This window comes from Crotalus tigris, unplaced genomic scaffold, assembly GCF_016545835.1.
Source record: "Crotalus tigris isolate CLP2741 ecotype Arizona unplaced genomic scaffold, ASM1654583v1 scf7180000018867.1602434, whole genome shotgun sequence".
NCBI lineage: Eukaryota > Metazoa > Chordata > Lepidosauria > Squamata > Viperidae > Crotalus > Crotalus tigris.
The window spans coordinates 996,429-1,007,313 of record NW_024097246.1 but is presented as its reverse complement, the minus strand read 5'-3'; the positions used below and the strand labels follow the sequence as shown (position 1 = coordinate 1,007,313).

At 46.9% G+C, this 10,885-nt stretch overlaps 1 non-coding gene across 1 annotated transcript; it reads right to left on the bottom strand.

Moving 5' to 3' along the window:
- Positions 1–6,204: 6,204 nt before the first annotated feature.
- Positions 6,205–6,292, bottom strand: TRNAY-GUA. The gene is given in 2 exon segments: positions 6,205–6,240; positions 6,256–6,292. It is a non-coding gene; the product is annotated as a tRNA-Tyr (tRNA).
- Positions 6,293–10,885: the final 4,593 nt, after the last annotated feature.

The following is a 10,885-nucleotide window of genomic DNA, read 5'->3' as shown; positions in this document are numbered from 1 at the left end:
ATGTTCCCCGAATTCAGGAATGAGTAGGCTAGCCAGTTGGAATTAAAGAAGAGCGTGCAGATTCTGGATTAAGCTGCTTAAGAAGATCTAGAATCCTGATCAGCAAATATTGATTAGAAAATAGCTAGCTACAGTGGTAAATTATTTAGATGGAAAAATGCCAGGAAGGATGGAACGGAGAAAACTCGATCCTTTTTACACCAATCACAAAACTCGATATTTTGTCACCCACCACTGGGGAGACTATTGATGCATTAAACAATGCACCTAACTTGTACATGAAGGAACATGCTATTCTATTACCTGGTTAAATCAGGCGTGTTGGCCAGCCAGGTGAGCCATCATGAGTGGTGGGACTTTCTAGAAGCAATTAAACAGGAGAAGCTGGTTGACTTGATGGGCCTCTGCCCTGAATAACCATTGGTATTTAAATGAGCTGTGGGTAGCGCAGTAGTTAGAATGCAGTACTGCAGGCTAACTTTGCTCACTGTCAGCAGTTCGATCCTGACCGGCTCAAGATTGACTCAGCCTTTCATCCTTCCTAGGTTGGTAAAAAGAATCCAGATTGTTGGGGGGGGGGCAATATGCTGACTATAAACTGCTTAGGGCTGTAAAGCACTGAAGCAGTATATAAGTCTAAGCGCTATTGCTACTTTAATTAATCTTCATAACTCCATTGGCATTTTAGTTAATCTTCATATATTTGCACTGAGACTGATCTGCTTCTCTCTCCCCCCCCCTTGGCAGAAACCTGCATTTCAAAAGAAAAGTCTTTAAAAAAAATGCATTGGATAGGAGGCCAGGATCAGAGACCACCTATGCAGAATAGGCATTTGAACCCGGAACTATGGCTCACTTAGGCTCAATTACAGCAAATCTCAGGTGCCTACAACCTCTGCTGTTCTAAAGGCAGAGATTGCTTCAAGTGAAGTTGCCGCCAGATAATTAAATGGACACATTCATGTCTTAATAATGATAAATTAAAGATTTCAAGGATTTCACATTCCCTGTCTAGTGCACGGCCTCAAGATTTCCTGCTGTCCCCCACCATGACCATGTCCTAAAGCAGTGGTTCTCAACCTGTGGGTCGAGACCCCATTTGGGGTCGAATGACCATTTCATGGGGGTCGCCAAACCATGCTGTCCACCATTTTGTTCCCTTGTCCCTAGCTGTCCTACTCCCTCTTATTGGTGGCCACACCCACTTGGGGTCACCACAACATGGGGAACTGTATTATGGGGTCACGACATTAGAAAGGTTGAGAACCACTGTCCTAAAAAGATTAAATTCGGCTTGAATTGAGGATCAGCCAAGATTTATTAGATTTTTATCCCACCTTTATTATTTTATAAATAACCCAAACATACCTAATATTCCTTCCTTCCTCCTATTTTCCCCAAAACAATGGTGGATTGGGTTGGGAGAGTGTAACTGGCCCAAACTCACCCAACTGGCTTTTGTGCCTAAAGCAGGACTTGAACTTGCAGCCTCCTTTGTTTCTAAGCCAGCCCCTTTAATCACTACACCAAACTGGCTCTCTGTTCAATACGATCCTGTCCAAGTGCCCTTCAAATGTCTCCCGTTGCAATTCCATTTATACCCAAACCATGAAAATGACAGCCTAGCACATCTGAAGGACATCAGTTTAGGTGTCAATGAACAGTGATAGCCCCCTCCCCCCCCCAGCTCTTAAGATTGGCACGGTGTCAAACGGAGTGCCTTCTGTTTTTGCTCAGGGGTGTAGGGCAGTGATGGCGAACCTTTTAGAGACCGAGTGCCTAAAAACTGGCCCCGCCCCCACTCTGCCCCCCCATTCCCCGCTCCGCCTGCTCACAGGACCATTCACCGCCTCCACGGCCCCGCTGCAGATCGCCCAGGCAGCCCAGCAGCACTATGGCGGCCACACCCTCTGCCCACGCCCTGCAGCATCAACTGCATGAAGGGGTGTGAGGGCAGAGCCTTGTCTACGCTGCCTGACTGCCATGTCCTTGCCTGCGTTGCTGGAGAGGAGGGGATCACAGGGGGAGGCAAGGCTGGGGCAACGTGTGCCCACAGAGAAGGCTCCGAGTGCCACCTCTGGCACCCATGCCATAGGTTCGCCACCACTGGTATAGGGGGAAAAAAAACTTATTTTTCCCTCTGGGCCAGGGGTCTTCAAACTTGGCCCTTTTATAACTTGTGGACTTCAACTCCCAGAATTCCTCAGCCAGGCATGCTGGTTGAGGAATTCTGGGAGTTGAAGTCCACAAGTCATAAAAGAGCCAAGTTTGAAGACCCCTGTTCTGGGCTGTTCTTTTTTCCTCCTCTGTTAACAAAGGCTGCCAAAAGGAGATGGAGGAAGGGCTAAGCAGGGCGCTCCGCTCCGTGCATGTGGCAGACGGGAAAGAGGCTGGAGAGAGAAGGGGGGGAGGTGGGGTTGGGCTCAGGCTTTCTATACATGGTAGCAGCCGGGCTCCAGTGGGTCACGCTGTGTTGAGCTATCATACTTTGTGCGTGCTTCATCATATTTTGTGCGTGCTTCATCAGATTTATGTTCTAACCACACCACTGGAGAGATCGGCTCTGTTGCTTGCAGGAGTAATTAATAGGTTGAGAATTGAAAAGAAGGCAAGACAAGAAATGGTGGATAGAAACTAATCAAGGAGAGAAGCAACCTAGAATTAAGGAGAAACTTCCCAACAGTGAGAACAATTCATCAATGGAACAGCTTGCCTTCCAAAGTTGTGGGTGCTTCATCACCGGAGGTTTTAAAGAAAAGACTGGAGAGCTATTTGTCTGAAATGGTATAGGGCAGCGGTTCTCAACCTATGGGTCGCGACCCCATTTGGGGTCAATCGACCATTTCACGGGGGTCGCCAAGCAAGACTGTCTGCCATTTTTTTCCCCTTTTCCGGTGGGTGCCTTACCTCCCTTGGGCCGGACCAGCTGGTGGCCCAGCCGGTGGTCGGCCTGCTCCGTCTCTGCCGCTTGCCAGCTACGCCTCAGCCGGCGCAGGGGGCGGCACCACGCATGCCCGGCGCTTCCGGGCAGGGAAAGTCCTCGACTTATGACCAGTTGGGTAGTCCTTGACTTATGACCGGTTTAGTCCTCGACTTATGACCGGTTTAGTCCTCGACTTATGACCGGTTGGGGGTCGCGGCATTAAAAAGGTTGAGAACCACTGGTATAGGGTCTCCTGCTTGAGGAGGGGGTAGGACTAGAAGACCTCCAAGGTCCCTTCCAGCTCTCTTCTGACTGATACTTCCAACTTGCTGAGAAGATGAATAGAATAGAAGGGTATGTGTTAGGGGGAGACAAGCTAATCCATATTACTAGCAGGCCAAGGAGCAGAATGTGTAAAGGTGTTTGCAATGAACGGGTTGCATCATATAAGGTGGCCATCATTCTTTCAGGATTAGCAAGCCATTTCATATGCTTCTAGTGTTGAGATGTTGAGACTCTGGAAAGAATGCAGAGAAGAGCAACCAAGATGATTAGAGGGCTGGAGCTAAAACATATGAAGAACAGTTGCACGAATTGGGTTTGTCTAGTCTAATGAAAAGAAGGACGAGGGGGTGACACAACAGCAGTGTTTCAATATCTAAAGAGCTGCCACAAAAAGAGGGGGGTCAACCTATTCTCCAAAGCACCTGAAGGCAGAATAAGAAGGAATGAATGGAAACTAATCAAGAAGAGAAGCAACCTCGAATTAAGGAGAGATTTCCTGACAGTGAGAACCATAACCCAATGGAACGGTGTGCCTTCAGAAGTCATGGGTTCTCCATCACTGGAGGCTTTTAAGAAGAGATTGGATAACCATTTGTCTGAAATAATGGTGTCTCCTGCCTGAGCAGCAGGTTGGTCTAGAACAGTTTTTAATGCCGCGACCCCCAACCAGTCGTAAGTCGAGGACTTTCCCTGCCCTGGAGCGTCGTGCATGTGTGGTGCCACCCCCTGCGCCGGCCGAGGCGTAGCTGGCAAGCGGCAGAGACGGAGCAGGCCGACCACCGGCTGGGCCACCAGCTGGCCCAGCCCAAGGGAGGTAAGGCACCTGCCGGGCCTCACGCGCGCCAGCAACCCTCCCTGCGCCTGCCGGCTTCCCACCTCTCACCCCTGGCCCTCTTTTACTTACATTTTTAGTAGTTGCTCAGCAGGGAGAGGTGGAAGCTTCCAGACAGCTCACTTTCGCTGCAGACAACTTGCAGCACCGTTTGCAGAATGGGACTTTTGATGGGCTCAGCAGGGCAGAGACAGCCTGGACAATTCCTATTGGCTTTTGAAAGCCAATAGAATGAGACTCTATTCAAGAGAGTCTATTCTATTGGCTTTCAAAAGCCAATAGAATAAAAGGGAGTAGCACAGCTAAGGAAAAGGGGGAAAAATGGCGGATTGCATTGTTTGGCGACCCCCGTGAAATGGTCGTTCGACCCCAAATGGGGTCCCGACCCACAGGTTGAGAACCACTGGTCTAGAAGACCTCCAAGGTCCCTTCCAACTTTGTTATTCTATTATGTGATTTTCAACCTTGGCAACTTTAAGATGGCTGGACTTCAACTTAAATATGGATCTATTTAAGGCACATATCCTGGTCTACATTTTTTTTAACCAAAATGATTAATCAATAGAATCTTTGAATGTGTCATCATTCAAAAGAAGATAAATGGTAAACATCTGTAAGCATAACAGAAATCTTTGTCATTTAAATATTTCATTTTAAACTTGGGGGATTTGATTTTTATACTCTTGGTCCAAGTAGGCTTAGCGTGTTGGAAAAATGCAAACAAAGCTTTATTTTGACACAATTTGGTCAACAAACTGCACAATCAACTGTGTTGACCCATGCCTTTTTTTATGCTAGGAAATGCTCCACAATACTTTTGAGTCTGCTTATGGAGATTCTCAGTCATCCAAGTCATGGTTATCCCAAAGGTGTTTTTTCCAAAAGGCAACTGGGCTATCTTGATTTTTTTTTTTCCCTTGAAAACAAGAAGTTGGCTGGGGGAATTCTGGGAGTTGAAGTCCACGTCTCTTAAACTTGCCAAGATCAAAAAACACTGTAGATTCATTGTAGATTAATTTTGAATGTATACGAACCAGAATGTTATTTGGGGTTTGGCTGACTTAGTAAACTATGAAAATCACTATGTTGGTGCATGCACTAGCTTGCCTTTTTAACAAAGTATCCTGGACATATACAATCATAAAATGCAGCATGTAAGGTCCTTGTTTGGAACGGGAAGTCCGCACATTGTGAAGCTTTCGAGGTTGAAAAACACACAGATGGAGGGAAAAATATAAAATCTGACTACAGGTGGTCCTTGACTCACAGCCATTCATTTAGTGACCATTTGAAGTTACAACAGAACTGGAAAAAAGTGACCTAGGGCTGTTTTTCCCCTTTATGACCACTGCAGCACCCCTGTAGTCATGTGATCAAAATTAAGGCGCTTGGCAACTGGCATGTATTTATGGCGGTTGCAGTGTGTCCCGGGGTCATGTGATCCCCTTTTGCGACCTTCTGACAAGCAAACTCAATGGAGAAATAGGAATCACTTAACGACCATGTTACTAACTTAACAACTGCAGTGATTTGCTTAAAAACTGTGGCAAGAAAGGTTGTATAATGGGGCAAATTTCACTTAACCACTGTCTCGTTTAGCAACGGAAATGTTGGGCTCAATTGTGGTCATAAGTCACCTGTATACTTTTGTGTTAGATAACGTCATATATTGAGATTGTAATTGCTGGGAAATAAAAGAAATATATTTTAGGGAAGAGGGTCCAACTAAACCAGGGGTTGGCACTTTTATGACTCGTGGACTGGCTCAGGAATTCTGGGAGTTGAAGTCCACAAGTCATAAAAGAGCCAAGGTTGCCTACCCTTGAACTAAACTGAGTTATCTGGCAGCATCAGAGCTACAGGCCTTTACTTCCATGTTAAAGGGAACGCTCTCTAGTTTGTTTGTATCCTACCTTTATTTTTATTAATAACCCAAGGCGGCAGAGATTTATTTATTTGTGTTTCACGTTTCTGAACTACCCTTCTCCCTCATATCCAACACACCTTCCTCCTATTTTCCCCAGAACAACAACCCTATGAGGTAGGTTGGGCTGAGGGATAGTGGCTGGCCCAAGGTTGGCTTTGTCCCTAATGCAGGATTAGAACTCACTGTTTTCCAGCCAGGTGCTTTAACCACTAGATCAAAATGGCTCCAAAAACAATTTCCTTCGAGCCGGAATCGAACCAGCGACCTAAGGATGACTCAAGCAGACTTCTACAGTCCTCCGCTCTACCAGCTGAGCTATCGAAGGAAAGCTGCCTATGCTGAGGTGGTTTTTTTGGGTAGATCCTAATAAGGTATCTGCTAATGCCAACAATATAATGAGCTGGTTTTGCATCTCTTGAAATAGCCTGGAGTGAGTTTTACACAGATGCAATCTCAGAGGCACTATGGCTTATGGAAACTGGTTAGACCCAAACTGCGCCAAATGCCAGATAGCAGCATATGGAACTAATGGAAACCGACCAGAATTCTGATGATCCTGGATGGGCAGGAACTTAGAAAATTTACATTCAAGAATGGTTAAAAGGAAGTACTGCTTTCTAATCTGCTTTCTTTCCTGTTCCCCTCACAGAGTAGGGGAAAAAAAAAAAATTCGTGCTGGCTAAAGAGTTAACAGCAAGCAGCCTGACGGATTTTGATCCCTTTGCAAGCAGGATGTGTGAATTTCATCATCCTGGAGAGGAAACAGCTATGAGTCATAAGAAGGGGCCCCAGCAGACGTTCTTTTTGTTCACTGCTATTCTTTTGCAACCACACATCTGTTACAGTTGTGTCTTTCAGGGCTGCTGTGAAATCCACCGCCCCTTGCAGCTGCCAGCTCTCATTGTTGAATTGTGCTCACACACAGCTGCACAGCCCTGGACCAGCTCATTTCATTTCCCCACTAAGTCAAACACAGTGACTGGAGCTCAGGAATGGCTGCTTAGTGTCTGCATCCAAGAAGCCGAGTGTGGGATTGAAAAACTGCTGAGTTAAATGAGAAGAAGCCTGTTTCAGCTGCAGTGTGTTAAAAGTGGGAAAGGAGGGAATCAAAGCCAAGAGATAATCCTACCCAGAATGAGTCATAAACAGAATACAGAATAACAGAGTTTGGAAGGGACCTTGGAGATCTTCTGATCCACCCCGCTGCTCAAGCAGGAAACCCTATACCAGTGGTTCTCAACCTTTTTAATGCCGCGACCCCCAACCGGTCGTAAGTCGAGGACTACTCAACTGGTGCAGCACCGTTTGCAGAATGGGACCTTTGGCGGGCTCAGCAGGGCAGAGACAGCCTGGACAATTCCTATTGGCTTTTGAAAGCCAATAGAATTAGACTCTATTCAAGAGAGTCTATTCTATTGGCTTTCAAAAGCCAATAGAATAAAAGGGAGTAGCACAGCTAAGGAAAAGGGGAAAACAAAATGGCGGACTGCGTTGTTTGGCGACCCCTGTGAAATGGTCGTTCGACCCCAAATGGGGTCCCGACCCACAGGTTGAGAACCACTGCCCTATACCATTTCAGGCAAATGGTTGCATAATCTCTTCTTAAAAACCTGTTGGAGCAACCACAACTTCTGGAGGCAGGTTGTTCCACTGGCTGCCTTCACAGTCAGGAAATTTCTAGGTTGGAAGTCTCCTTGATAAGCTTCCATCGGTTACTTCTTGTCTTGCCCTCAGGTGCTTTGGAGAACAGATTGTCCCTCTCTTCTTTGTGTTAAGTCTCTCAAATATTGGAAGACTGCTATCAGACATGATATTCCTAATACTTCTCTCTTTAGCCTCCAGACCCGGTATCTTTGTTGCTTTTCACTGCACTCTCGTGTCTCAACATCTTTTGGGTATCGTGGTGACCAAAACCGGATGCAGTATTCCAAGAGTAGTCTTACCAGTGCAATATAAAACAATACTAACACTTCTCGTGATCTTGATACTATCCCCGTTGAAATATGATAGCTACATATGTATCAAATTTATGAGGCAATATTTTGAAAACTTGACCACTAGACCAGGGGTAGGCAACCTTGGCTCTTTCATGACTCGTGGACTTCAACTCCCAGAATTCCTGAGCCAGCCACGCTGAGGGGAAAGGGAGGGGTTTCCAAGCTGAGCCATGATGGCTCAGGAATTCTGGGAGTTGAAGTCCACGAGTCATAAAAGAGACAAGGTTGCCTACCCCTGCACTAGACAAACTGTAATCCACTATCTGTGTGTCACATATTGTCAGGCACTGTGAAATCAGGCATTATTTGCCAACAAGCCCAGCCTCTTAACCACTGACCCACTGCCTCGCCCGCTTGTTGCAGAGAATACACCTCTGAAATGCAATGTGACAACAGAACTCCACTTGATGGGAGTCCTGTAATGCAAACCTTTCTCAAGGAGGTGCTCTCCGAGTGTGTATGTGTGTGGCCTCCAGAAGATTCAGTGACAGCAATTGTGGAAGGTGTAATCCCAACAAAATTGCTGGGATTACAAAACTGTTTTTAGACAAACAAGATTGGACTGAGAATTTAGTTATGTATTCACCAGCAGCATGTTTGGGAAGGTGGATGAAGTTGGTAGTCATCCCTGTTTGTGTCCAATGCCTTGTATTTCTACTTAAACCAATCACGCATCCTGAATTCCTCGGAACTGTGCCCTTCTATTTCCTCTTTTTGAGTTACATTTAGCAATGGCACTTACAGCCCTCACTAAGCCGTTTACAGAGTCAGTATATTTGCCCCCAACAATCTGGGTCCTCATTTTACCGACCTTGGGAGGATGGAAGGCTGAGTCAACCTTGAGCCATTCAAAATTGAACTCCTGGCAGTGAGCTGTGAGTTAGCCTGCAATTAAGCATTCTAACCACTGCGCCACCACAGCTCTGAGTTAGAATGCGGTACCGCAGACTAATACTCATTGCCAGGAGTTCGAGTCTCAACAGACTCAAGGTTGACTCGGCCTTCCATCCTTCCGAGGTCGGTAAAATGAGGACCCAGATTGTTGGGGAAAATATGTTGACTCTGTAAACTACTTAGAGAGGGCTATAAAGCACTATGAAGCGGTATATAAGTCTAAGTGCTATTGCTACATTTCCTCTTTGCAGCAAGGTGTAAATGGCCCACTTGCTAGATCAGTGGTTCTCAACCTGTGGGTCGCGACCCCATTTGGGGTTGAATGACCATTTCACGAGAGTCGCCAAATAACGCAGTCCGCTATTTTTCCCCCCCTTTTCCTTAGCTGTGCTACTCCCTTTTATTCTATTGGCTTTTAAAAGCCGATAGAATAGACTCTCTTGAATAGAGTCTAATTCTATTGGCTTTCAAAAGCCAATAGGAATTGTCCAGGCTGTCTCTGCCCTGCTGAGCCCGCCAAAAGTCCCATTCTGCAAATGGTGCTGCAAGTTGTCTGCAGCGAAGGCGAGCTGTCTGGAAGTTTCCACCTCTCCCTGCTGAGCAACTACTAAAAATGTAAGTAAAAGAGGGCCAGGGGTGGGAGGTGGGAGGCTGGCGGGTGCAGGGAGGGTTGCTGGCATCCCGGCAGGTGCCTTACCTCCCTTGGGCTGGGCCAGCTGGTGGCCCAGCCGGTGGTCGGCCTGCTCCGTCTCTGCTGCTTGCCAGCTATGCCTCGGCCGGCGCAGGGGGCGATACCACGCATGTGCGGCGCTCCCGGGCAGGGAAAGTCCTCGACTTACGACTGGTTGGGTAGTCCTCAATTTACGACTGGTTGGGGTCGCAGCATTAAAAAGGTTGGGAACCACTGTGCTAGATGGAGTATTTTTGGCTAAATGGGTTACCCATAGAAAGTTGGCTTATATCAGCTATGCTGGCTGGGGTATTCTGCGAGGTGAAGTTCACACATCTTGAACATTGCCTTATACTAAGCCCAGTTGCATTTATTGATCACAAAGGTTTCTTTTAATGGCTCAATCCGTATACACTCTGATTTCCAAACCAGTGACTGCGTTCATACATACTGAACAAAAAACAAATGAAGCCATATTATGGCTTCACGGAATATGTGAAACCATCCACTAAACTTGCTAAATGATCTCTTATCCACAGTAAAAATTCCTGATCACTCAACTTCTTACATAACAGCTTGCATGGCGTAGACCAGACATGTCAAACACAAGGCCCGGGTGCCAGATGCGGCCTGCGAAGTGGTTTCATGTGGCCTGCGAAGCCATCCTGGAAACAGTGAGGGAACAGCCCCCACTGCCTTGGCCCTGGCTGGCCAGGAGCCAATGTACAATTTTGTGATGGTCATCTATGCTGAAATGCATTCCATCTTAGCTCCACAAGGCCGTCTAGAAACAGTGAGGAACCAGCCCCTGCTGTGTCGGCCTCGCCCCCTGGGTGCATGCTGGGAAGGTGTCACCCTTTGTGAGGAATGAAGAAATGGACCATGCTTTGGCGCTTGCCTTGGTCCTACCTCCTTCTGTCAGAGACCCTCAGATCTGTCCCACTCCTGCCCAGGCCCCCACAGGCACCCTTGACGCGAATGATGTAGAGCTGGCCATGCCCACCCAGCAGGCCACGTCTACCAAGTTATCCACATACCCCCAAGGCAACCGCAATGCTGATGCAGCCCTCAATGAAATTGAGTTTGACACTCCTGGCTTAGACACTGAGAGAGATACCATTTGGGACTCCTACATATTCATGGTTAGAGCTGGTTAGATATAGTAGTTAAGATGCTGGCCTAGAAGCCAGGAAATCATGAGTTTCAATCCTGTCTTAGTCATGAAAGGAGGCTGGGTGACTTTGGGCCAGTCACTTTTTCTTAGCCCAACCCTCCCCACAGGGTTGTTGTGGAGAATATAAAAAACAGGAGTATTAGGTATGTTCTCTCCCTTCCATTGACCATAAATGTGTGCTAT